At 39.5% G+C, this 27063-nt stretch overlaps 1 protein-coding gene and 1 long non-coding RNA gene across 11 annotated transcripts in view; one reads left to right on the top strand and one right to left on the bottom strand.

The window, feature by feature from the left end:
• Window positions 1-27063, top strand: part of OPCML (opioid binding protein/cell adhesion molecule like) — a 566878-nt gene that overhangs the window by 175104 nt on the left and 364711 nt on the right. The window lies entirely within an intron of this gene.
• On the bottom strand, window positions 25206-27023 carry LOC145524881 (uncharacterized). Its single transcript, XR_014067919.1, has 2 exons — window positions 26963-27023; window positions 25206-26807 (listed from the first exon to the last, which is right to left on the bottom strand). It is a non-coding gene; the product is annotated as an uncharacterized LOC145524881 (long non-coding RNA).

Here is a 27063-nt window from a genome sequence, read left to right as displayed (position 1 = left end):
AGCCCAGTTTTCCAGCCCAGTTGCAGATGGGGGTGGTGAGGAGACAAAAGCTAATGATACCCTGAGAATGGTCTTTCCTTTCTGGCGTTGAGTTTATCTAGTCTTTATGTCTGCAGCTCTCTGATTACCTTTAAAAATGTTATTTTTGTAATTTATACAGCTTTAAAATTTATAATAGGTAGAACATTATGGCTATTGTACACAGAATCAGAAGTTTTATGAATTCTTTATTCATCTTATTCAATGATTCTTGACTATGACTGCTCATTGAAACCATGTCTATGAAACGTATGAAAAATGCAGTGGTCTTCATATACCAAATTTACCTGTTAGTATCCTCAGCTTACCTTTCCAGTGACATACAATTTCCAACATCTCTCTCTATGCATCCATCTTGTGTATAAATTCATGTCCTGTCTTACCTACTCCCTTTTACCTACAACCACATTTGGTGGGCTGCTCTAGCCACAAAGGAGAGAGCCAAAAAGTATTTATTGTTGGAGTCACCCATGCTTTAAGTTTCCCACAGTTTTGACGCACAAACTCAACACTTTCTTACTTTCAACTTGTCAGTTTCCTAGTCCCTTCTTACATTTTGCAAGTGTCCTTGACAATTGGTTTAAGGGATTAAAATAATAATAAGACATAACTATGTCTAGGTAGGAAGATGACTGTTTAACATGTGATTGCAAAATAGAGTGTTAAAACAGTGTACTAGTGGGATGTATAAGATAGCACAGCAATGTGGGAGAACATGATAAATCTAACCATGGGTGAGGATAGGGAATTAAAACAAAGTTTTCTAGATGGTGCATTTTTTAGACTGATTTTGGTGTTATTCTTCCAGGCTCAGAGTTCCTATAGTTTCCATCAATTTGATTTGGTCCTGGACCCTCTTCTAGTTCTCAACATAGCCCAGAACTGGTAATGGGCTCCATAATAATGAAATACCTATTCTCACGTTGATGTTTTCTTAATGCAAAATGCTTTTTTTCTACCTCCTCTTCTACCAGATACTACTTTAGGGTGAGTTCCTCACTTGTACTGTTATATTGTGGCCACTATTTAATCATGTCTTGGTGACAGTTAAATTAGTTTAGTTTCAGTCTTTACAGTAAAATTTAAAATTCCTTTTGTGTTTTACAAATACTCCTCCACATTGTCATATAGACTTCTGTGGCCCTCTACTGATAATTACTAGGCACTTCCTTTATTACAACTTTTTGTTAGATTGCACTTCTCTTCTGAAAATATAGTTTTATCTAACTTCATTGCCCCCTTGCACCTGAAATTTAAATTCAAAGCCTTTCTGGTAAAGTTGAGTTGTCTCCTGCCAAATCCATGATTGTATTTCAGGGAATTATGAGATGTTCTCTGCCCTTGTCATGGAATCACCTCTGTGAGAAAATAGGCATCTTTCTAGAAAAAGCAAACATTATTTTTCTTTAGCATCATCTGCCTAACCAGCTGTATGCTCTACAAACCCTATTTTATTTTCTAAAGATGAAAAAAGAAGCAGTGAAAACACCACCTGTGGCCCCCAGTCTTTCAGTTTCCTACCTAGGATTACAGGGCCAACTGAAAGGCGAAGCAAATTTCTTTGGAATCCCCCATTAATAAAATTATATCTACTGTCCTCTAATGGTTTGGTGGATTTGAGTTTTAGATCAACATTATTATTTCATAGTGAGTCATCTTCAAAAGCAAAGCAATAGCCCAGTCTCCATCCCCACCCCAGTCATCTGAAATTTCCATGATAATATGATATTTTTTCTTTAATATTGAATATGAAAGCTTCAACCATTACATCAAGCCACAGATCAATCACAGCCACCACACAGAGAAAATTACCATTTGGCAACATACATCATCTCCATAAGTGGCACCCGCATCTTACACCACCTGAGCCAGCATCAGCTGTTGCTGCTCGTTCCTGTCTTCACTGAATCTGCAAGTCAACCAAAGGGTCTTGTTTCCTTTATGGGGATAGAACAAGAGCACAAAGTGTGTGTGTGAGGGGAGACTGTTTCTTTCCAGTCCTAGAGTCTCTTGATGCCAGAGTCCTACTTACCTACAATTTTTATAACATTAACAAGGAACTGAATCTCTCACACTTAATTTGTTGACTCACTGCACCAATCTACCCCCTGGCCCACTGACTTTGAAAAGGAGGAAGATAGTTCTGGATAGTGGAGATTATAGCTGAGAATGAAGGAAAATGCAGGCTGCGTATCTGTGTTCTATCTGGGTTGTGGAAATGCTATAATGCAGTCTCACAATGGACCAGGAACTCTCTCAAGGCTCTTGAACTCACTGTATGATTTTTAGTTCTCTTCATCTCCTATGAGTGGTATCCTTGCTCCTGGAGCACCAGGTACAAGGTGTCTCTTCCTGCTGTAACAAGAAATCTTATCTTCAGTTGGAGGTAAATGCACACATCTCTCATTTTAAAGTTCACCCATGAGACTGAATGAGAAATGATAGAATGCATAGAGAATAAATACCTGTGAAGGTAGAAGTGCATGAAGAAATAGGAATATCATCTGTGAGATTCCTGAGGCTGATCAGCAATCTATGACTTGTGGGCACAATTCTGCCCACACTCTTATTTTGTTATCACCCACGAGTATAGGATGTTTTTTACATTTGTAAAGGAGTGAAAACAAATCAAAAGAATACTTCATAATACATGAAAAATCATATGAAATTCATATTTCCGTGTCTGTAGATAAAGTCTGGGGCTTCCCTGGTGGCTCAGTGGCAAACGATCTGCCTGCCAGTGCCTGAGAGCAGGAAATATGAGTTGATCCCTGGGTCGGGAAGATCCCCTGGGGGAGGAAATGGCAACCCGCTCCAGTATTCTTGCCTGGAGAATCCCATGGACAGAGGAGCCTGGTGGTCTACAGTCCATGGGGTCACAAAAGGGTCAGACACGACTTAGCAACTAAACCTTCAACCTTCAAATATTTTCATAGGTACATGCTCATTCATTCATATATTGAGTCTATAAGTAAGTAAGTATTAGCCGCTGAGTCGTGCCCGACTCTTTGCGACCCCATGGACTGAAGCCCACCAGGATCCTCTGCCCATGATATTTTCCAGGCAAGGATAATGGAGTGGGTTTCCATTTCCTTCTCCAGGGGATCTTCCTAGCCCAGGGATCGAACCTGGGTCTCCTGTATGCAGGCAGATTCTTTACCGACTGAGCTACAAGGGAAGCCCCATAAATTGTCTATAGATGTTTCCAAATGGCAGAACTGAGCATTTGTAGCACAGACCATATGTTCTGCAAAGCCTAAAGACTTACTCGATGGCCTTTTCTGTAAACAATGTGCCAAGCACTGTTCCTTAGAAGAATTGCCCTGGGAGAGATTGCTTGTCCATGGTCATGTGAAGTCATGATACTATGAAAGACTGAGTTAATACCATTCCATGGATTTCTCATGATGCTTGGAAACCCTCTGGATCCTAAGTCCTCTTCATTTCATTTGACAGTACAGTGTCTCAAACCTTTTCATTCTTCCCCAGATTCCACGCTTCTTGGCTACTCTTCACTCTTACCAGCTGACCTCATTTTCTACTCCTCAAAGAGGAAAATTAGGTCATGAAGTGTGAGCTAACTCAAGCTACTTCTTCCTCTCCCTCTTTTATTAGCATCTAGTATCCATCGTGTCCCTCTTCCATACATCTTTGCTGCTGTTATTTAGTCACTAAATCGTGTTTGACTCTTTGTGACCCCATGGACTGTAGCTCGCCAGGCTCCTCTGTCCATGGGATTTTCCAGGCAAGAATACAAGAGTGGGTTGCCAGTTCTTTCTCCAGAGGATCTTCCCAACTCGGGGATCCAACCTGTGTCTCCTACATGGACAGGTGGATTTTTTTTTTTTTTTTTTTACCACTGAACCACCTGGGAAGCCTTCCATACATCTTAGATTAGCATTTAAGACATATCCCTCTTCCTACATTTGTTTCTTTCTCTTTCAGGATTTTCTCCCATCAAATATACTTTTCCTCCTCTAGACAGCCACCCTCAACGATGTCACAGTATATAAACATGTAAACATGTCAACTCAGTGGTGTCCTTCACCACCATCTTCTTTCTCATTCTTCTCACAGCTAACCTACTGGAAAGAATGCCCTATATTCACTCTTCTTAACTGGTTCACCCGGTAAAGCAATCTAGTTTTGATAATCTTCTATGGGAAAGTATGGTAGAATTCTAATTACCACCTTAAGAATGTATTTCAGAAATGGTAGCATGTAATTGTAATTCAGAATTAAGGCATTATTTCTAGGTATGTTATAGGCTTAAAAATAAAGATATATACAGATGAATACAGTCTTTAAGCTATATAAAGTCAGAGCCAATATTTCATTAAGACATCAACAAAATGTTCAGTTCAGTTCAGTTCAGTCAGTTGTGTCTGACTCTTTGCTACCCCATGGACCGTAGGCTTGAACTGGAAAATGTATCTGAAGTGCTGGCCTGTGACCGTGATACATTTGCGTGTCGGCTTGGGCCAAAGAGCCTAGTCCAAACCTGCAACCCTGACCAATTCCAGCCCATGCAGCTGGGCTTTCCTACCATTCAGGGGCTGATGACTGATAATAAGTACAAGTACAAGCAATGGGGTTGATTTCACAAGTGTAAGCTTCTTATTCAAGTTCTAATGCTGTTCAATCCAGAAGCCTAAAAATTCTGGTCTGAACATGTATGTTAGGTGTCTTTACTAGGACCCCCTCAGAAGGACGGGTCTGGGGAAGAGAAGAGGGAACGAATGTGCCGGCTTCAGCTGCTCAATGTCCTGGTAAGACAGGGGCATGCCAAAAAGGAGCTCCTGATAATTTGGGGAAAGCTCTAACTGGCCACTTGCAAGCCTTACCCACATCACTGGATGGTCTTAGATACAAATTTAACTGGATGTAGCGAGAGAGTAGTGAGTAGAATGTTCAGCAGGGTTTCTGGAACCCTGCCCCACACCCTCCCCATCCCAACTCTCACCATACCCCTTAACTCCCTGGTTTCCAATGGAGCTCATCCCAGTGAATTAGTGTAGGGCAAAGGAGAGTGCAGCTTTGGACAGCATGCTCTCAAATCCAGACCCTATGCATGTATGTCGGTGTGTATGTCTGTATCTATCTATCTCAGTTCAGTTCAGTCTCTCAGTCGTGTCCAACTCTTCATGACCCCATGGTCCACAGCACGCCAGGCCTCCCTGTCCATCACCAACTCCCAGAGTTTACTCAGACTCCTCTCTATTGAGTCGGTGATGCGATCCAACCATCTCATCCTCTGTTGTCCCCTTCTCCTCCTGCCTTCAATCTTTCTCAGCATCAGGGTCTTTTCAAATGAGTCAGCTCTTCGCATCAGGTGGCCAACGTATTGGAGTTTCAGCTTCAACATCAGTCCTTCCAATGAACACTCAGGACTGATGTCTTTTAGGATGGACTGTTTGGATCTCCTTGCAGTCCAAGGGGCTCTCAAGAGTCTTCTCCAACACCACAGTTCAAAAGCATCAATTTTGGGAGAGCTTTCTTTATATCCAACTCTCACATCCATAAATGACTACTGGAAAAACCACAGCTTTTACTAGACGAAACTTTGTCAGCAAAGTCATGTCTCTGCTTTTCAATATACTGTCTAGGTTTGTCATAGTTTTTCTTCCAAGGAGCAAGCTTCTTTTAATTTCATGGCTGCACTCACCATCTGCAGTGATTCTGAAGCCTGAGAAAATAAAGTCTGGCACTGTTTCCCCAACTATTTGCCATGAAGTGATGGTACCAAATGCCATGATCTTAGTTTTCTGAATGTTGAGTTTTAAGCCAACGTTTTCGCTCTCCTCTTTCACTTTCCTCAAGAGGCTCTTTAATTCCTCTTCACTTTCTGCCATGATGGTGATGTTATCTGAATATCTGAGGTTATTGATATTTCTCCTGGCAATCCTGATTCCAGCTTGTGCTTCATCCAGCCCAGCATTTCGTATGATGTACTCTGCATATAAGTTAAATAAGTAGGGCGGTAATATACAGCCTTGATGAAATCCTTTCCCGACTTGGAACCTGTCTGTTGTTTCATGCCTGGTTCTAATTGTTGCTTTTTGACCTACATACAGATTTCTCAGGAGGCAGGTAAGGTGTTCTGATATTCCAATCTCTTGAAGAATTTTCCACAGTTTTTTGTGATCCACACAGTCAAAGGCTTTGCCGTAGTCAATATGCAGAAGTAGATGTTTTTTCTGGAATTCTCCTGCTTTTTCTGTGATCTAACGGATGTTGGCAATTTGACCTCTGGTTCCTCTGTCTTTTCTAAATCCAGCTTGAACATCTGGAAGTTCTCAGTTCATGTACTGTTGAAGCCTAGCTTGGAGAATTTTTAGCGTTACTTTGCTCATGTGTGCTGCTGGTGCTGCTGGTGCTGCTGCTAAGTCGCTTCAGTCGTGTCCAACTCTGTGCGACCCCATAGATGGCAGCCCACCAGGCTCCCCCGTCCCTGGGATTCTCCAGGCAAGAACACTGGAGTGGGTTGCCATTTCCTTCTCCAATGCATGAAAGTGAAAAGTGAAAGTGAAGTCGCTCAGTTGTGTCCGACTCTTAGCGACCCCAGGGACTGCAGCCTACCAGGCTCTTCTGTCCATGGGATTTTCCAGGCAAGAGTACTGGAGTGGGGTGCCATTGCCTTCTCCCTGCTAATGTGTGAGATGAGTGCAATTGTCTGGTGGTTTGAACGTTCTTTAGCATTGCCTTTCTTTGGGATTGGAATAAAAACTGATCTTTTCCTTGCCTGTGGCCACTGCTTAATTTTCCAAATTTGCTGGCATACTGAGTGCAGCACTTTCTCAGCATCATCTTTGAAGACAGAACAAAATGTAAAGTTATCTAAGATGAAACATTTATTAAATTCACAGATATTAAATCTAAATCAATGAAATCATAAAAAAAGAGAACCAATATGAGTCAAAAAGGGAACATTTTATTGATTTTCATAAAACTTTTATATTAACTTGAAAGTTTATACCTTACTTAGAACGGCTTAGCCTTTTCAGGGAGGTCTTATTTACTAAATTACAGATGGGTGACTTCTATTTATACGGCTTCCGTGAAGATGGAATCTATCTTGTTTTCAGCAAACATTTTTTGAGAATATACTGTGTGCAAATCATTATATTAAGTGCTAGAAAAACATAGAAAAGTAGTATTGAAAATGGACTAATGCCCTTAAGGAAAATTTAAGTTATTGAGAGAACTATACTCAAAAAGATAACTGGTAATACAGTCTTGGTAATAACAAAGTAGGAAATGAATTAATGATGAGATAGTCAAGATTATTGTAGTTCTAAGTAGTGAGCAATTAAATTCAGCTGGAAGTGGAGTATTAGTTGACTTCTGAATCTTGGGTTTACTTTTAATAGAGAAAACGAGGCAGAAGACCATCTGGTTTTCTACTTCATCACGCTGTTGAAATGATACTCTGGAACAATTCTATTGAATAATAATCCACTAACTGCTATCTCTAATGATCTTTCCTCAGCTTCCACTTCATTCACTTCCTGCAGAATTTGACTTTAAAACTTCCTGCCTTCCTGGTTTCTATGATGTTAATTTTCTGAGTGTCAATGGAACGCTGGATTTTTTTGGCTGGATTTTTTTCTGCCTGTACAGTGAGTGGGTCAGGACCCTTTAGTGAAGCAGAGTTGTGGCATGGTTTATTCCTAACCTTTTTTGACTCCTGTATCTCAGGTTCACCTCCCAGACAGAGGTAGCCTCAGTGAGGAAACCAATACAATTTGCAATGGCCAGTGTAGGGATTGTCCTGCTAGGCTTCTAGAGATGGAGCAGATCAGCAGTCCTCTATCCTGGCTGCTCAGGGGAATGGCACAAATTCAAATATGCTTCTTCCCAATCTCCTTCATGCATTATGATTCTGCAACGGTAAGACTGATTTAAAAGCACCACCAGTGAAGCTGATACACGGCGAGAAATGAAAAATGTTAGGGTCAGTTTGGGGGATCCATTCTAGAATAGTTTTTTTTTTTTTTTTTCCTGCAAACCACTCCTATCTAAGGGTTTCCCAGGTGGCTCAGTGGTAAAGAACCCACCTGCCAACGCAGGGAACAAGAGACACAGATTCAGTCCCTGGGTTGGGAAGATCCCCTGGAGAAGGAAATGGCACCCCACCCCAGCATTCTTGCCTGGAGAATCCCATGGACAGAGAAGCCTAGTGGGCTACAGTCCATGGGGTTGCAAAGAGTCCGACATGACTGAGCACTTCATCTAAGTTGGAGAAATGAACTAAAATGTAGAAGAGATGGCAGCATCGTTGCACATGTAAGCGTCAGCAGCTAGTTGTTCCGCGATTATGTTTCTTTAGTCCTGTGACCAGGCTTATGCTTTCACCCACCTGCCTGTCCGTGGATTGTCCTCCTCTCTAAACCCATGGGTTGTTGTTGTGATGCTTGTAAAATAGGATATGACTGTGCTGCCATCTCTGCATTTGAACCTTTGGTGGGCGCTGACCTTTCCAGGCTCTGAGTCATGAAAGCTCTTATTAATTTCCTGCAGGGATGCTGGCACTCTGAGGCATTGGAGTGGTGGGAGTTCATTAACATGTAGGGCTCTAATTAGCTAGCAAAGGATTTGTTTCTGTCCTCATTCTGATAACTAACGAAGCTATAAATATAGACGTACAAGAACAAACAAAAAGCTGGAACTGAAGGAAAGAGGTGTTGACATGTCCAGAGCAGATCTTTAAACCAAAATAACCACCCTATTTTCTTCCTCGCACTCTCCAGGGACCTAATCAAGCTCTTCTAGAAAACTGCATGTGGACGGCTGCCCAGTGTGGGAGAAAATCGGAGGGGTCTAGATAAGGCCTGGAAAGAATTATTGATTGAATTGGATTGTGAAGTCCCTTCTGAATCTGCTGTTCTGTGAATAGCAAATCTAAGGAGAGGTGAAAAGACCTGAAGTTTCCAGGTGTTGAAAAAAGAATGAAGAAAATGTAATAATTGTCTTTGTGTCTGGGTAGGATTTTGATAGAATAAAGACCACATTCTCTGTTTCCCAAACTAGAAGAGGAAACATGTTTAGATTGCAGCTTGGAGCAGTTTAATTGCCTAATTAATATTTGGGGGATCTTTATAAGATACTAAACCTTGTGCAAAGAGTTGGTAGGTGGTTAGCACGCAACTCTTGGGGGTACCCCAAACTGTGCCAGATGTTGCTATGGAATCCCTGCCCACTGATGCTGAACCAATCAGTTGAGGTTCCAGGAAGTACTCTGAAGGCTTTTAATTGCTGGACTGAATTCCCAACTAGGCTGCGGTAGTTCCCGCCCCACTTAAGATCTTTATAAGCAAGAAAGAAGTCTGTCCACCTGAGGTTAAGGACCTGACTTGTTGAGATGGATAACTGGCTCTGTAAAGAATCAGCCCCTGGGATGGGTGGTTCTCCACCACTAGATGCCACGCATTAGAGGCGCTGAGAGACAGACATTGTGAAAGTGCAGCCTCCTGTTCTGCGTTCAACGTCGCTCACCAGTCTTTTCTTCAGACCTGAGTTCAGACACACTGGTGTTCAGAAACCCCCACTGCTAGAGCCCTTCCTTCCTTTCCACACCTGGATCCACCTAGGCAAGGTCTCCTGGGAGTGGAAATCTGAATACCCAGAATGGGTTCCCAGGGCAAAACTATACTTGAGGTTTGACCTGCCGTTGAGCTTCCATGATTTCTTGATTTCCCTTCCTTCAAATCTGATAGCCTACACAAAGGTCTTTGAGAAGCTCATTTGAGAAAATAGCGGTGGTGGTGGGGGCGGGGGTTGGGGGGCTATGTACTTGTTACCACAGTTGAAAGAACTCAGCAATTGAAGACCTGGCTTCTTGGCCAGAATCAGTGTGCATTAAATGGAGATGAATTTATCCCATTCAGAGACCAGTTTTCATAGAATTTAACTATGAATCATACATAGATACCCAGATATGGCAGTTTCTTTAATTAAAGTTTTTTATTTTTTAAGGTGACATTTTAAATAAATAGATCAATTCAGACCCTCAGTCATGTCCAACTCTTTTCGACCCTATGGAGTGCAGCACGTGAGGCTTCCCTGTCCATCACCAACTCCCGGAGCCTACTCAAACTCATGTCCATTGCATCAGTGATGCCATCATTGTGTTAACCCTAGGGAACATTTAGAAACATAATAATAAAATGTTAAGAGTTACAATCTTACCACAAGGAAATTAAAAAAAAAAAAGCTCCATGAGCTTAAAAGAAATAATCCTGGTAAAGCATTTAGTACAGTGCCTGGCACACGATAAGTGTGTCATATAGGCTAATTACTCGGGTATCTGCTTTGCCCGCATGAGGTTCCTAAGTCAGCCCTGGGCCATGGGGTTGGGGTGAGGACTAGTTCTGGGGTACCTGGCCCCCTCACACGCATGCTCACTTCTTCCTCCTGCCCCACCTCATTTGGGTATTTACTGCCTATTAACAGAATCAGTGGACCTAGGGAAATGAATCTTTAAGTATTTTTGTTGCTTCTGAGCTTCTGTGAATAGTTAGCAAAGAAAACAGTTAACCACATTGACTAGAATCATTTTAGCATTCATTTTTGCTCTTCTGTATTTCTTTTTAAATCCCAACAGCCAGGGCCATTTCTTCTTTAAGCTCTCGGGAGGTCAGCTTCTTATCATGTGGCCTTCCTGAGGCTGTCCGTTGGTGGTATAAGTGAAGCAGGATTTTCTCCTTGGACTTTTGGAAGAACAAGATATTGGCAGCTGAATCATATTCATAACTTAAAGTGTGCACTTTGGACTGCTCAGTACCCTGGTTTGGCCAGAGGCCCTGGTATCACTAAGAGACCTTCTCAACACAGGATTGAAAGCATATTAATAGGATAATCGATGACGTGTTATAGTGGGTGTTAGGAGAGTTCTTTTCAGTTCTGTGTTTCTGTGTGCTTTGCCAAGAGAAATTTTGTGCATCCAAAATTACTTCAAATCTGTTTCAGTAATTATGCAGCAGCAAGTGTGCTGAAATAGAGAACAGAGTAAGAAAAGAAGAGGATCATGCCACTCACTTTCCTATCTGGTTTTTACTGACTAGTGAATCCTTTGTTGCTTGGGTTTTATACAAATATGGAAGGTATAATTGCAGACTTACCATCAAAATTCTTTGAAAAAAAAGAGTGATGACTCTCAGGATGTAGCCTCCAGCCTTCACCACATGTGTCATGGTCCCATCATCGTTCTTGGTCATCTCCATCATCTTTGTTTATTTTTATATGTATTTATCAGTCTTGTCAAATGTCTTTCCTCTTGGCCTGCTGAACTCCCACTCAAGACATTGCACGTCCAGACATTGGGTAGGGCCTCCTCCACCGCGTGCCCTTGGTATCATTATGGAGCCTCATCCCATAATGTAAGCAAGCAGATGAAGTCTCATCCCATAACACTAGACTCAGAGCATTTATCTCATCATCTTATAAGTCTCTGTAAGTATTAGTCTCTCAGTCATGTCTGACTTTTTGCAACCCCATGGACTGTAGCCTGTCAGGCTCCTCTGTCCATGGGATTTCCCAGGCAAGAATTCTGAAGTGGGTTGCCATTTCCTTCTCCATGGGATCTTCCTGACCCAGGGGTTGAACCTGAGTCTCCCACTTTGCAGGCAAACTCTTTATTGTCTGAGCCACCAGGGAAGCCCTATAAGTCTCTGTAGATGTCTGTCTACCTTCTCTGAGTCGTGAACCTCCTTAGGTAGAGAACTCTCTTGGTGTTCTTGTCTTATACTGAAGTTCCAATTCAGGCTTTGAAATGTATTCAGACTTATTTTATGGCTGAGAATATGGTCTGTATTTGTGAACACGCCATGTGTACTTGAAAAGAGGACGTCATCTGCTGTGTTGGGTGCAGTATCTGTAAGGATTAGTTTAGATCAAGCTTCTTGGCGTTTCTAGTCCATTTCCTTCCTCATTGTTTGCCTACTCTTTCCTAGTGATTACTGACTGAGTAGACTTAAAATATTCAGTTTTAGTTGTGGAATTATTTCTCTCTTTCAATTTTGTCAGTTTTTGCTTTATTTATTTAAATGCTGTAGTATTGAATGAATTTGTATTTACAGTTGGGGTGCCCTCCAGGCAAATTGTCTTTTATCACATAATTTGTTCTTGTAGCAAGGTTTTTCCTGATGTCTATTTGTATGACAGTAATAAAGCCACATCAGCCTCTTACCCTTACTGTCTGCATAGCATATCTTCTTCATCTGCTTAGTTTCAACCTGTCTGTATCTTTCCATTTAAAATGCATATTTTGTAGATAGTTTATAGTTGACTTTTGCTTTTCTATTCATTCTGATAATCTCTGCCTTATAATTCAGAGTTTTTAATCCCTTTACATTACTTTTTGAGCTCAAGTCTACCATATTGCTAATTTTTTGCATTTGTACTTATATTTTGCTTTCTATTTTTTCTTTGCTAGTCTTTTATGTTAATTCACTTCTTTTAGAGTTCCAATTTATTTCTTCTATTAACTTACTAATAGCTATAACTCTTTTTATTGTTATTTGTTATTATTATTATTATTTTGCTTTAAATAGTGGGTTTTTTTAAATTTTTTTAAAAAAAGCTTTTTTCTGTGATTTATTTGTTTTTGGAATACACTCCTGGCATATGCAATTTTAGTTCCCTGACCAGGGATTGAACCCTTTTCCCCTGCATTGGAAGCACAAAGTCTTAACCACTGGACCACCCAAGAAAGTCCCAATCAGTGATTTTTAAAGTAAATTATGAGAAGTAAGCAAAATAGTCCTTTATGTTTATTTACTCATTTACCCTTTCTGGTCTTCTTCATTCTGACCTGCAGATGCAAGCTTCTATCTGTGTTTCCATCTGATTATCTTTTTCCTTTGAATTAAAAAATATCTTCTGACATTTATTTTAGTGAAAATCTGCTGGCAACAGATTTTCTGAGTTTTCATTTACAGAAAAGGTCCTCATTCACTTTAGCTTGTGGATTGTTCACTAGACATGGAATCCGGGGTAGACTTTTCCTTCCTTTCAGCAACTTAGAGAGGTTGTGCCATTGTCTTCCACACACTGTTTTTCTGATAAATCCGAGTATTTTTTTTTAATTATTCTTACCTGTATTCAATATTTGTTTATTCATTTTTTGACTTTCAGCAGTTTGACTATGATCTACCTAGTGTGGTTGTTTTTGCATTTGTCAATTTTGATGCTTGCTGAACTTCTTAAATCTATAGATTGGTGGGGATCTTGAAATAAAATTTGGGAAGTTCTCTGCCATTACATTTTTAAATATTTGCCCACTATCACTCTCTTCTGTTTTAAGGACACCAATTAAACGTATTAACCTATTTTATAGTGTTCTCTGTGTCCCAGAAACTCTATTTACTTATATCAATATTTTTTAAAATGTCTGTTCTTAAAATTATGTAATTTCTATTTGTCAGACCTTTAATTCACTGAATTTTGCTTGCCATCTTGAATCAGCTATTGAGTCCATACAGTGATTCTTTTTCATTTCAGTGGTGTACATTTTAATTCTAGAATGTCCATTTGGTTCTTTTTTTAAAATAGTTTCCATTTGTAAATTGAGATTCCCTATCTGCTTACTCATGTAGACCACGTTTTCCTATAATTTTGTGAACACCTTTTGCTTAATTCTTTGAATATATTTATAATAGCTGTTTTAAATATAGCTGACGAGCCCAACATCTAGGTATCTTGGCTTCAGTTTCTATTGTTTTTTTATTCTTACGTATAGATCATATTTTTTGGCTTTTTTATGACTCTTGATTTTTGATTTAACATTGGGATAATGAGTAATACATTGTAGAGTCTCCATATTATGTTATCTTACTCTGAACACTGTGAATTCTTATTTTAGCAGGCAGTTCATTCACTGGCCATTCATATTGATATAATTTGCCAAGACAGCCTCCCAACTCTACCCACTTTGGATCTTGCTTGGGCTTCATTTTAGGCTTTGTTTATAAGGCAAGAGGTTGGTCATGCTTTGTACGTTGGTTCTTACTCCTCAGGGCCACTTTCTGGAGTCTTGGCTGGAGCCTAGTGTGTTAAGGAATGCTGATTATCCTGGCAGGGTCCACATTCCAAAACCTCTGGGCACTGCCCTTCGTCCAGCAGGGCCTGTGATACCCCTGTCTGTGCTCAAGTCCACTGCAGCTGCGTCCACAGATCTCTGGTTCTCTTGCTCAGTGGAGGACCTGCTCAGCCACACACTTGTACAGGACTCCCTGAGAGACTGCTGAGGCTCCCTGTTTACACATTTCCCTCCTTTCTAATTTCCCGCCGCATAGACCCCAGCATCTCCAGCTGCCCTGAATGATGATCTCTGCCACCTCAGCCCAGCAGCACCGGGGTTCTGTGCTGTGACACCAGCTTTCTGCAATGAGCTTGGGAAATTGTCTCAACATGGAAACCTGGCCACCTGTGGGATTTACCCTCTCTCAGGCACTGCAGTCTCCTGCTGCCTGTTCTTCCCTGTCTGAAAACAGCTGTGTCATGTATTTGATAGCTGTTTATGGCCATAGGGCTTGTCTAATACAGTGACTCCACTAGTGCTGGAAGTGGAACTTGATTGTATAATCTGTAGAAAGTACCCTTATTAGGAATGGTAATTTTTCTTCTTAATAAACATGCTAAATAACAATAGTTAATAGTTAACATGGCTTACTCTATGCAAGGCATTGCTTTAAATGCCTGACCTTTCAAACTCATTTAACAGCTCTCCCTGTGAGGTATTAATAATATCATTGTCCTTATTTCTAAGTAAAGAGACGGAAGCACAGACATATTAAGTACCCTGCCAAAAATTCATACATTTTCCAAATTATTAAGTCACTCCCTGATCTTAGCTCTTGTACTCTAACAACTGTACATTCTGTCTTCTGGTAGAAGATGGGTCATGACTAAACAGGGGGAAAGGATCAGAATGAGAAGCATATTGAAATTCATGAGTAGAGAGGTGAGGACTATTAGTTGAATCATAGCAGGTTTGATCTCAGGCCTTTGACTAATCCTGCCACTTTTACCTGTCCACCACTTTTACCCCATCCCGTCATTTTGTTCTTTTCCCCACAGAGGACCACACATATCCAGAAACAGTGCTTGGAGCAACAGTGAGACTAATTCGTATTCTTTCCCACACTCTCACTCATTGCTTTTCTTTTTCTTAGTGTGGATGTAGATGTGGACTCACAAACATGCCATGCAAAGAAGCTCGTTTAAAATGTAAACCTCTGGGTGGAATAATAAATGTTAGATTGGCCGTTTGATCTATCTATGACAAGTGTTAAAACACATGTGCATTGATTTTTCTTTGAGGAGCGTATTTCTAAGGGTAATTTAATAGTAGTATTGAGCATAGCTTTTACTGGTGGGAAGGAGGAGGGGAGAACAGATGAAGAAAGGGAGCCGCTAATGGTGTTTTTCCTAATGCAATTGCTTAGGTCAGTGGAAAGCTGTCACAGCTTAATGCACTTGCTGTTTGAGGATGTTATCGTGCTCAGGATCGAGCGAGTGCAAAACATGAAAACAGCAGCGACTTGTTAGAGTGCGAGCTTGTTAAAGACCTTCTACCCGCAGTTATGATCATTTGATGAAAGAAGTTATGGTTCTTCCACCTTTATTTCTAAGTCACATCTGAGTGGTAGAAGAAAAAGCATTTAACTCTCAAAAGAGAGTGGGAGATGCCATAGTAAATTGCTTCAGACACCACTTTCTTCCCTTCTCACCCATCTGTGGAGATCAGACTTTTTTCTAGAGGGAATTGAAGCATTTGACTCTAATATTAATAGTTTCCGGAACCAGGAAAATGTTTATTTTCTTTGACTTTGACCTGATGTACTGCTGTAGTACTCAGGACAGGAAGGTGCACCCTTCACTGACACCATATCTTCTGGTGTTGAGAATAATCCAGTTCTGGGATTTATTATAAATTCATACTTATTTTCTGCCATTGATTTTTGTAATGTTCATCGTATATGGTTCCAAAAATCTTTCTAATGGAGAGATAATACTTATGATGTTGTAAATGGGTCACAAAGGTTTTAGAAATCATTTCTAAGAAATTCTTCAGGATTAGTTCTTCATATATTCCTTGAGCAAATGTTCACTGCCTACAGAGAGCTAATGAGCACAGGTTATATTGAGGAAGTAAGGGGCTGACTTATGGTGAAGCTAGAGAGGCTACAAAAGAACCTAGAAAATACGGCTATACATTTAACTTAACGTGCAACAGGAAACATGGTAAGGCTTCGGTCGGGGTAAGGAGAAACTCGCTCTTTACATTAACGAACGATCACTCTGGGTTTGGGTACAGAACAGACTTCAAACAAGATGGGGAGGAGGGAAGACTTAAGAGTTTCAAGAAGGTGGAGATTTAGGCAAATGAAAGTGCAGGTATATATTCCAGATATAAATTTGAGTTGGAAGTGAAAGGATTCTCTGATAGTCATGGAGGAAAGGGAATAATCAAGAATGACTTCTAAGATTTTGGCTTGAATTTGGTGATTAACGTTGCTATTTATTAAGATGGTGAAGGCTGAGTTCGGGGCAGGAGAAGTGGCAGTAAGAGGAGATATGCTGGGAGATAGAGAAATTTAGAGTAGCATTTGGGAAATGTTACTTTTAAAGTGTCTTCAAACAAGAAAGGGGAGTTTCCAAAGTGGAAATTTGATTCAGAGTAAAATGTAATTGCTTTAAGGGCAGGGGCACCATCTGTCCTGCATAACAAGCACGAGGAGTCCTGGGTGGCACATAATAATAGAATGCATAAATATTCCCTGAAATAATGAGTCCAGAACTCAGAGGAGAGACTGGGACCTGCATGTGAGAGACAGCAACGTGTGTTCTAAACACGGGGAAGGAAACTCAAGGTAAGAGAAAGCTCTTTGTCTGTCTCAGTTCCTTCCCTTAAAAAAGCAGCTTCAAGTTATAATCTCAGAGCTTTCTTAAATGTTTATATTCAATACAATTTATTTACTTGGATTAGAAAGTTTCCTAGAATTTTGGATAGAAACTGATGACTTACTGTTTCTCTGATTACACTAGGGATGGGTTATACGCTGTATCTCATTATGGTGTATAGTGAGAGTGAAGAGAGCTGCCATTCTCATTCTGGAAGAGCTAATCTTCTCTACCAGTGTGTATCATTGGGGGGTTTATCAGTTCTGGTATAAAAAAAAATCAACCAAAATCTTTGTCAAAAATCTTTCTAAAATAGGACCATCAGTTCTTTAAAAAGTTAAACAAATGGACAAACTTTTAGCTAGACTGATCAAAAGCAAAATGGAGAAGACTCGAATTACTAACATCAGAAATGAAATAGCATACATTACTACAGACCTTACAGTAATAAAAGGGAGTATAAGGGAATATGATAAACAGTAGTATGTCTACAAATTAGATAACTTAGATTAAATGGGAAAATTCTTTGAAAGGCACACTCTGTTTAAAATTGACTCAAGAAGAAAATGAAAATCTGAGTAAACCTATGACAAGTAAATAATCTATTTTAGTAATGAAAAACTATCTGCAGACAAAAACTTAGTCCCAGATGACTTCACTGGTGAATTATGCTACACATTTTAAAAGAAATCGCATCATTTCTTCACAAACTTTTCAAAAAAAAATAAGGATCAGAGAATGCTATCCAGCTTATTCTATGGCACCATTATTAATACCCAAATCATTCAGCGATATCATATGAAAAAAGTTACAGAGCAATATCTCTTAGAATACAGATTAAAAAATACTGAACAAAATACAAGCAAACCAAATAAAATGTTATATATTCTTATGACCAAGAATGTAAAGTTTGTTAAACATCTGAGAGTCAATTAATGCACTCCATCAAATAAATAGAATAAAGGGCAAAAACTACATGGGCATCTTATTGATACAGAAAAGCATTTGACAAAATCCAACAGCACTTTTTGATAAAAACGCTCAAATAATTAGAATATATGGGAACATACTTAATTTGATAAAAAGACATCTACAAAAAGCTAGCCTTTACCGTACTTAATGGTATAGGCTGAAAGCTTTTCCTATAAATCAGAAACAGTACAAGGGTGTCCACTCTCACCTATTTTTCTCAACATTATACTGTGGGTTCTAGCTGGGGAAGTTCATCAAGAAAAACAAATAAAGGCATTCAGATTAGAAAGAAAAAAAGAATTAGATCTATTTGCAAATATCATGATCTTGTATACAAAAACTGCTAAGAAACCCACTAAAAATCTTCCATAGCTACTACAGAGCAGGATAAGTCAATATATAAAAACATCAATATGCACTATCAGTGAACAATTCAAAATGAAATTAAAACAGCTCTGTATCTAGTGACATCGAAGAATTAACTATTGAGAAAAAAATTAAAAAACAAGTGCAATACTTATGCTCTGAGAACTACAAAACATTGTTGAAAGAAATTAAAGAAGACCTAGAGTAAATAGAAAGGTATCTACTGCTTCTATATTTGGAGATTCAACCTTGAAAAGAAAGCAATATTTCCCAAATCAATCAACAAATTCAGCACAATTCTTACCAAAATTCCAGAAGACTTATCTGTTGAGTATTATAAGCTGATGATAAAGCTTACATAGAAATGCAAGGGGCCCAATATAGCCAAAATAGTCTTTAAAAGCAGCAAAGTTGGAGAAATCATACTTCTCAATTTCAAAACTTAATACAAAGCTGCAATTATAAAGTAAAGTTAATATTGGCTTGGATGTTCATAGCAATATTTTTCATAACAGGCAAAAGTGGGGCAACTTAAATGACTATCAAATGAAGAATGGATAAAAAAGTTGATATGCATACAATTCAATATTATTTAACCATACAAGGAAATTAAGTGCTCACACATGCTACAGTATGGATGACCTTGAAAACAAGATGGTAGGTGAAACCAACCAATCACAAAAACCCCACATGTTTTATGATTTTACTTATTATATGTGGAATATATGGGAGGAGAGGGGACAACAGAGGATGAGATGGTTGGATGGCATCACTGACTCAATGGACATGAGTTTGAGCAAACTCCAGGAGACAGTGAAGAACAGGGAAGCCTGGCGTGCTGTAGTCCATGGGGTCACAAAGAGCCGGATACCACTGAGCACCTGAGCATGCACACACACGTGGAATATATGTAAGGGAAAAAAGAGGGAAATTTTAAGGCATTGGCCCATGTATTGTCCTAACTCTGCAGGTTAAACCAGCAGGCTGGAGGCCCAGAGAATGGTTGCACTTTGTGTCCAAAGGCTGTCTACTGGCAGAATTGCCTTTTCTTCAGGGGAAGTCAGTCCTTTCCTTAGGGCCGCCAACTGACTGGATGGAGTTTATCCATCTTATAGAAGGCAGTGTGCTATATGCAAAATCTACTAATTAAATGTTAATCTTTCTCAGAAATTTACCTTATGAAAAAACATTTAGAATATTATTTGACCAAGTATCTAGTTACTGTGGCCTAGCCAAATTGACACATGAAATTAACTGTCTCATATGTTCTCTGAGAATTTTTATGCTATTATCCATATGACTATAATTAACGACATTTTATTAAATTTTCTTATAACCCCATTAATTTTGGTGTTTCATTGTATAGGCTTTAAGTGAAATGTTTGGTGGTAGAAATGATGGCAATAAAGTTTCCTTGTCCTTAAAAGCTTGCTTTTAATATTTAACCACCAGGTAGGACATTTACTGTAGATTCTTGATAGAGATGCTTTTGTAGAGGGTGGAGGGTCATTTAAGGATGACTCTGTATTTCTAAGTGGTTAAAGTGTATTTTTATTTTTAATCAATAATTGGAATTTATTTTTATTGAACTCTCTTTCTGTACCACTTGAAATTTTTATGGTGTTTCTTTCCTAATTATATGAATATAGTGAAATATATAAAATAGATTTCCTACTGTTTAATTATCTTTGTATTCCCCAAATAAAACCTCTTTTATCTATGACTGGTTTTACTTATATATGCATGGACATACACATGTATTGCTGGATTTGATGCACTGATTCTCTGTTTTGGTTGTTGTTCAGTAACTAAGTCATGTCCAACTCTTTGCGACCCCATGTACTGCAGCACACCGGGCTTCCCTGTCCTTCACTATCTCCCAGAGTTTGCTCAAATTCATGTCCATTGAGTCAGTGATGCTATCTAACCATCGCGTCCTCTGCCACCCTCTTCTCCTTTTGCCTTCAATGTTTCCCAGTTTCAGGGTCTGTTCCAATGAGTCGGCTGTCTGCATTAGGTGGCCAAAGTATTGGAGCCTCAGCTTCAGCATCAGTTCTTCTAATGAATTCTAAGGAATGATTCTGTTTAGGATTTTTTTAATTTTTGTTAAGGTTGGCCTGTATGATTTATTTTTCTGCATTGTCCTTTATGAGTTTGTATATTAAGTATATAGTAAATAATCAGTTATATCTTTGTGAATATGTTATTCAGCAAAATCAGGTGTCTTAAAAGAACATGACTTTTTTTTTTTTTTTTTAATCTCTATAAAATCCTCTAAATCAGGAATTGGAGAGGGACTTGACTGGACAGTCTGACTTGAGGCCTCTCACAAGGTTGCCATCAGTTTATTGGTTGAGGCTGTGGTCATCTGAAGACTAGAATGGGCCTGGGCCTGGAGGGTGCCTGTCATGGCTGGGTCTTGGCAAGAAGCCTCAGAGTGCTTCTCAGCAATGCTCGAGTGTCCTTATGACAGAGCTTTTGGCTTCAGCCGGAAGAATTAATCCAGGGCAAAAGATCAGAGTGCTTTATGGCCTCCATGAGAAGTCATGCAGTGACCCTTCCACAAGTGTTGATGGTCAGAGACCAGCCACAACTCATGGGGGAGGGGCGTGAACACTGGGAGATGAAGAACCACAGGCTGACTTGGAAGCTGGCACCATGGTGACCCACATGCAATGCACGTGCCCTTTCCTCATCTGGAAGAGCTTGCGTTATGTGGGAGTTACTGATGCCTGTCCTCTGTCACTACAGTCGTGTACTACTCTTTGCAGCCCCATGGAGTGTAGGCCACAGGCTGCTCTGTCCATGGGATTCACTAGGCAAGAATATTCGAGTGGGTTGCTATGCCCTCCTCAAGGTGATCTTCCTGACCCAGGGATGGAACCTATGTTCTTAACTCTCCTGAAGAGTCCCTGAAACCCACTAGGGAAATTATCTGGTGCATTATTGTAAATAAAAAAAAAATGTGTATTTTTATTCAATGTTTTACTGCTTATAAGGCTAATTGGGTTTTAATTTTTTTCTTGAGTCATTATTGATCATTTAATATTTACATAAAATTTCCCTATTTTATGTTTTGCATCATAGGTATCAAACATGGTATTTCTTATGATTTGAAAAATTGATGTTGAATTTCTACTATAGACAATACTTCATTACTAATTTGCTTACTTTCACTTTATCTTTAATTTTATCTGTTTTATAAAAGACATATCCTCTTTATTCTCAAGTAAATAGTTTTGATTGATCTTCTACTTTATTAATTTTTATTAAATAACTAATTATATAATACTTCTATAAACAAATTGTACTGTATTATGCAAATTTATAAGATATAATATGAATAACACATAAATAATGTTCTTACCTTAATTTCCTCCTTTTGCTTTCTTCAGATACTGTACAGTTTTTATTTTTCCTAATTTCTTGAGCTGAACATTTATCATTAACTTTCTTCTTTTCTAATGCATTCATTTAAGGCTACACTTTTATTTTTATGCAATGTTCAAGTAGTTTTGTATATACTACTTTTTATGTTGTCATTTGGGCCTATGCATTTTATATTATTTATTGTAGTTATTTTGACTCACTGATTATTTAGAGATGCTTTATGGTATTCAAATATAAGCTTGTTGTTGATTTCTCTCAGCAGTTTTTACTTATGGATTAGCAATTTTATTCCATTCTGTTTATACTTTGAAGTCTGTAGTAACTGACTGTGTTACTGTGAGTCTGATTGTGACTCTGAGGCAGTTGTTGAGATTAAGCTTATGTCCTAGCATGTGGTCAGTCTCTTTAAATGTGTCAGATGTGCATGAGTTTCTAGATCTGGGGTGCAGGGTTTAAGATATGTTTTTTGGTCAAATGGTTCATTGTATGCTTTCTGCCTATTGTAATGGTTTCTGGGAGAGATGAACTAAAAACTCACCTACAATTTTTAACTTCTTCAATTTCATCGTCAGTTTTGCAAGAATATACCTCATAAGGTTGCCTTGAGTTAAGAAGTTAGTTACCAGATTAAACGTGATGCCTGACACAAAGTCCCCACAAAGAAATATCAGCTGCTTTAACTAATTCAGTTATTTCAGTCAGGTTAACATTTCTGTACCAGATTACCTTTTAAAATTTTTTAAATTAATTAATTTATTTTAATTGGAGGCTACTTACTCCAATTTACAATATTTACAATATTGTGGTGGTCTTTGCCATACGTTGACATGAATCAACCACGAGTGTACATATGTCCCCCCATCCCAAACTGTGACTGTTTTCATGCTTAAATTAAAAAAGAAAAAAAAAACCCTTTAATTTCTCTTTCATGCACATCTGTTGTGAAAGCTTGTTATTGAATGTGTGTGTGTTTATGTGCATGTAAAATATTTATCTAATGAACATATGTAAGATCTTTAACCCAAAATTTAGAAAATGTGTATACTCTTCAAAGATATATAACACATTTTTAAACAGCAAATTCTAGGCTGCAAGGTATATATATTTTTACATTTAGCTGCTCAGTCATGTCTGACTCTATGTATTAAATTTAATATATATTATATGTATGTATATTCAGTTGAATATACATACATATAATTGTATTATTAATTATATCAAAATAATCAATAGCAATAATATTATAGTATACTGTATTATTAATTAAATAATACTTAAGATGAATATTTAACTGAAATTTTAAAGTAAACTGATGTGTCCATTGCTTTCTAAACAATATTAGGACCACAGATCATCTCATTTCTTATCATCCTTTTTGATAATCAATCCTTATTTATAGATACCAGTGTGGTTCCAGAGTTTTTTCTTTGATTTCTGCTAACTTCATTCTATCTTTTTCGTATTCTGTCTACATTCTGGGTTCAATTTCCATTTTTTTAAAAAAAGTATAACCTTTAGTAATGTTCTAAAACTAACGAATGTATTTTTATTTTTTGAACAGCTTCTTTGTGATATAATTCACGTCATATAATTATCCATTTAAAACGTAAAATGCAATGTTTTCTTTAGCCTATCCACAGATGTGTGCAATCATTATCATAGTCAATTTTAGAATTGTCGTGTCTATTATAGTTCAGTTCAGTTCAGTCGCTCAGTCGTGTCCGACTCTTTGCAACCCCATGAACCACAGCACGCCAGGCCTCCCTGTCCATCACTAACTCCCTGAGTCCACCCAAATCCATGTCCATCGAGTCGGTGATGCCATCTAGCCATCTCATTCTCTGTCATCCCCTTCTCCTCCTGCCCTCAATCTTTCCCAGCATCAGGGTCTTTTCCAATGAGTCAGCTCTTCACATCAACTGGCCAAAGTATTGGAGTTTCAGCTTCAACATCAGTCCTTCCAATGAACACCCAGGACTGATCTCCTTTAGGATGGACTGTTTGGATCTCCTTTCAGTCCAAGGGACTCTCAAGAGTCTTCTCCAACACCACAGTTCAAAAGCATCAATTCTTCGGCGCTCAGCTTTCTTTATAGTCCAACTCTCTCATCCATACATGACCAGTGGAAAAATCATAGCCTTGACTAGACGGACCTTTGTTGGCAAAGTAATGTCTCTGCTTTTTAATATGCTATCTAGGTTGGTCATAACTTTCCTTCCAAGGAGTAAGCGTCTTTTAATTTCATGGCTGCAATCACCATCAGCAGTGATTTTGGAACCCAGAAAAATAAAGTCAGCCACTGTTTCCACTATTTGCCCATCTATCTGACAGGAAGTGATGGGACTGGATGCCATGATCTTAGTTTTCTGAACGTTGAGATTTAAGCCAACTTTTTCACTCTACACTTTCACTTTCATCAAGAGGCTTTTTAGTTCTTCTTCACTTTCTTCCATAAGGGTGGTGTTATCTGCATATCTGAGGTTATCGATATTTCTCCTGGCAATCTTGATTCCAGCTTGTGCTTCATCTAGCCCAGCGTTTCTCATGATGTACTCTGCATATAAGTTAAATAAGCAGGGTGACCATATATAGCCTTGAAGTACTCCTTTTCCTATTTGGAACCAGTCTGTTGTTCCATGTCCAGTTCAAACTGTTGATTCCTGACCTGCATACAGATTTCTCAAGAGGCAGGTCAGGTGGTCTGGTATTCCCATCTCTTTCAGAATTTTCCACAGTTTATTGTGATCCACACAGTCAAAGGCTTTGGCATAGTCAATGAAGCAGAAATAGATGTTTTTCTGGTACTCTCTTGCTTTTTCAATGATCCATCGGATGTTGGCAGTTTGATCTCTGGTTCCTCTACCTTTTCTGAAACCAGCTTGAACATCTGGAAGTTCACAGTTCACGTATTGCTGAAGCCTGGCTTGGAGAATTTTAAGCATTACTTTACTAACGTGTGAGATGAGTGTAATTGTGCAGTAGTTTGAGCATTCTTTGGCATTGCCTTTCTTGGGGATTGGAATGAAAACTGATCTTTTCCAGTCCTATGGCCACTGCTGAGTTTTCCATATTTGCTGGCATATTGAGTGCAGCATTTTCACAGTGTCATCTTTCAGGATTTGAAATAGCTCAACTGGAATTCCATCACCTCCACTAGCTTTGTTCGCAGTGATGCTTCCTAAGGCCCACTTGACTTTACATTCCAGGATGTCTGGCTCTAACTGAGTGATCACACCATCGTGATTGTCTGGGTCATGAGGAGGTTTTTTGTACAATTCTTCTGTGTATTCTTGCCACCTCTTCTTAATATCTTCTACTTCTGTTAGGTCCCTACCATTTCTGTCCTTTATTGAGCCCATCTTTGCATGAAATGTTCCCTTGGTATCTCTAATTTGCTTGAAGAGATCTCTAGTGTTTCCCATTCTATTGTTTTCCTCTATTTCTTTGCATTTATCACTGAGGAAGGCTTTCTTATCTCTCCTTGCTATTCTTTGGAACTCTGCATTCAAATGGGTATATCTTTCCTTTTCTCCTTTGCTTTTCACTTCCCGTCTTTTCACAGATATTTGTAAGTCCTCCTCAGACAGCCATTTTGCTTTTTTGCATTTCTTTTTCTTGGGGATGGTCTTGATTCCTGTCTCCTGTACAATGTCATGAACCTCCATCCATAGTTCATCAGGTATTCTGTCTATCAGATCTAGTCCTTTAAATCTATTTCTCACTTCTACTGTATAGTCATAAGCGATTTGATTTAGGTCATTCATACCTGAATGGTCTAGTGGTTTTCTCCGCTTTCTTCAATTTAAGTCTGAATTTGGCAATAAGCAGTTCATGATCTGAGCCACAGTCAGCTCCCAGTCTTGTTTTTGCTGACTGTATAGAGCTTCTCCATGTTTGGCTGCAAAGAATATAATCAATCTGATTTCGGTGTTTACCATCTGGTGATGTCCATGTGTAGAGTCTTCTCTTGTGTTGTTGGAAGAGGGTGTTTGCTATGACCAGTACGTTCTCTTGGCAAAACTCTATTAGCCTTTTCCCTGCTTCATTCTGTACTCCAAGGCCAAATTTGCCTGTTATTCCAGGTGTTTCTTGACTTCCTACTTTTGCATTCCAGTCCCTTATAATGAAAAGGACATCTTTTTGGGTGTTAGTTCTAGAAGGTCTTATAGGTCTTCATAGAACTGTTCAATTTCAGCTTCTTCAGCGTTACTGGTCAGGACACAGACTTGAATTACCGTGATATTGTATGGTTTGTCTTGAAAAAGAACAGAGATCATTCTGTCGTTTTTGAGATTGCATCCAAGTGCTGCATTTCGGACTCTTTTGTTGACTATGATGGCTACTCCATTTCTTCTAAGGGATTCCTGCCCACAGTAGTGGATATAATGGTCATCTGAGTTAAATTCACCCATTCCAGTCCATCTTAGTTCACTGATTCCTAGAATGTCGATGTTCACTCTCATCATCTCCTGTTTGACCACTTCCAATTTGCCCTGATTCATGGACCTAACATTCCAGGTTCCTATGCAATATTGCTCTTTACATTATCGGACCTTGCTTCTATCACCAATCACATCCACAACTGGGTGTTGTGTTTGCTTTGGCTCTGTCCCTTCATTCTTTCTGGAGTTATTTCTCCACTGATCTCCAGTAGCATAGTGGGCACCTACTGACCTGGGGAGTTCATCTTTCAGTGTCCTATCTTTTTGCCTTTTCATACTGTTCATGGGGTTCTCAAGGCAAGAATACTGAAGTGGTTTGCCATTCCCTTCTCCAGAGGACCACATTCTGTCAGACCTCTCCACCATGACCCGTCCATCTTGGGTGGCCCCACACGGCATGGCTTAGTTTCCTTGAGTTAGACAAGGCTGTGGTCCATGTATTGGCTACTTGTCCGTGACTGTAGTTTCAGCCTGTCTGCCCCCTGATCCCTTCTCTCAGTGCCCACCGTCTTACCTGGGTTTCTCTTACCTTGGACGGTGGGTCTCTTTTCATGGCTGCTCCAACAAAGTGCAGCCACCGCCCCTTACCTCGGACTCGCGGTAGCTCCTCTCGGCCTCCGCCCCTGACCTCTGGCCTGGGGTAGCTCCTCTCGGCCATGCTCAGTGCGCTGCCACAGCCACCGCACTGCCACCCTGGAGCCAACACACCACGTGCACATGTCCACACGCCAGCAGCCCAGGCACGGGAGCCACTGGGTGTGGAACCGAGGCTCACCGCGCCCAGCCAGCACCCGTGTGCACCCGGGCCCGCCTCCGGTGTCCCCTGGCAGCCCGAGCCCCCCACCCACCAGCTTCACCAGACAGCCGGGTAACTTTGCAGGTTTTTCCCTTGGGAGCTCCAATAGCAGTGGTCTGTTATAGAATCAGTCATATTGACTCTTTGTGACTC

This window comes from Giraffa tippelskirchi, chromosome 10, assembly GCF_054371585.1.
Source record: "Giraffa tippelskirchi isolate mGirTip1 chromosome 10, T2T-mGirTip1v1.2.pri, whole genome shotgun sequence".
Classification (NCBI taxonomy): domain Eukaryota; kingdom Metazoa; phylum Chordata; class Mammalia; order Artiodactyla; family Giraffidae; genus Giraffa; species Giraffa tippelskirchi.
This window is presented reverse-complemented; position numbering and strand designations above follow the sequence as displayed.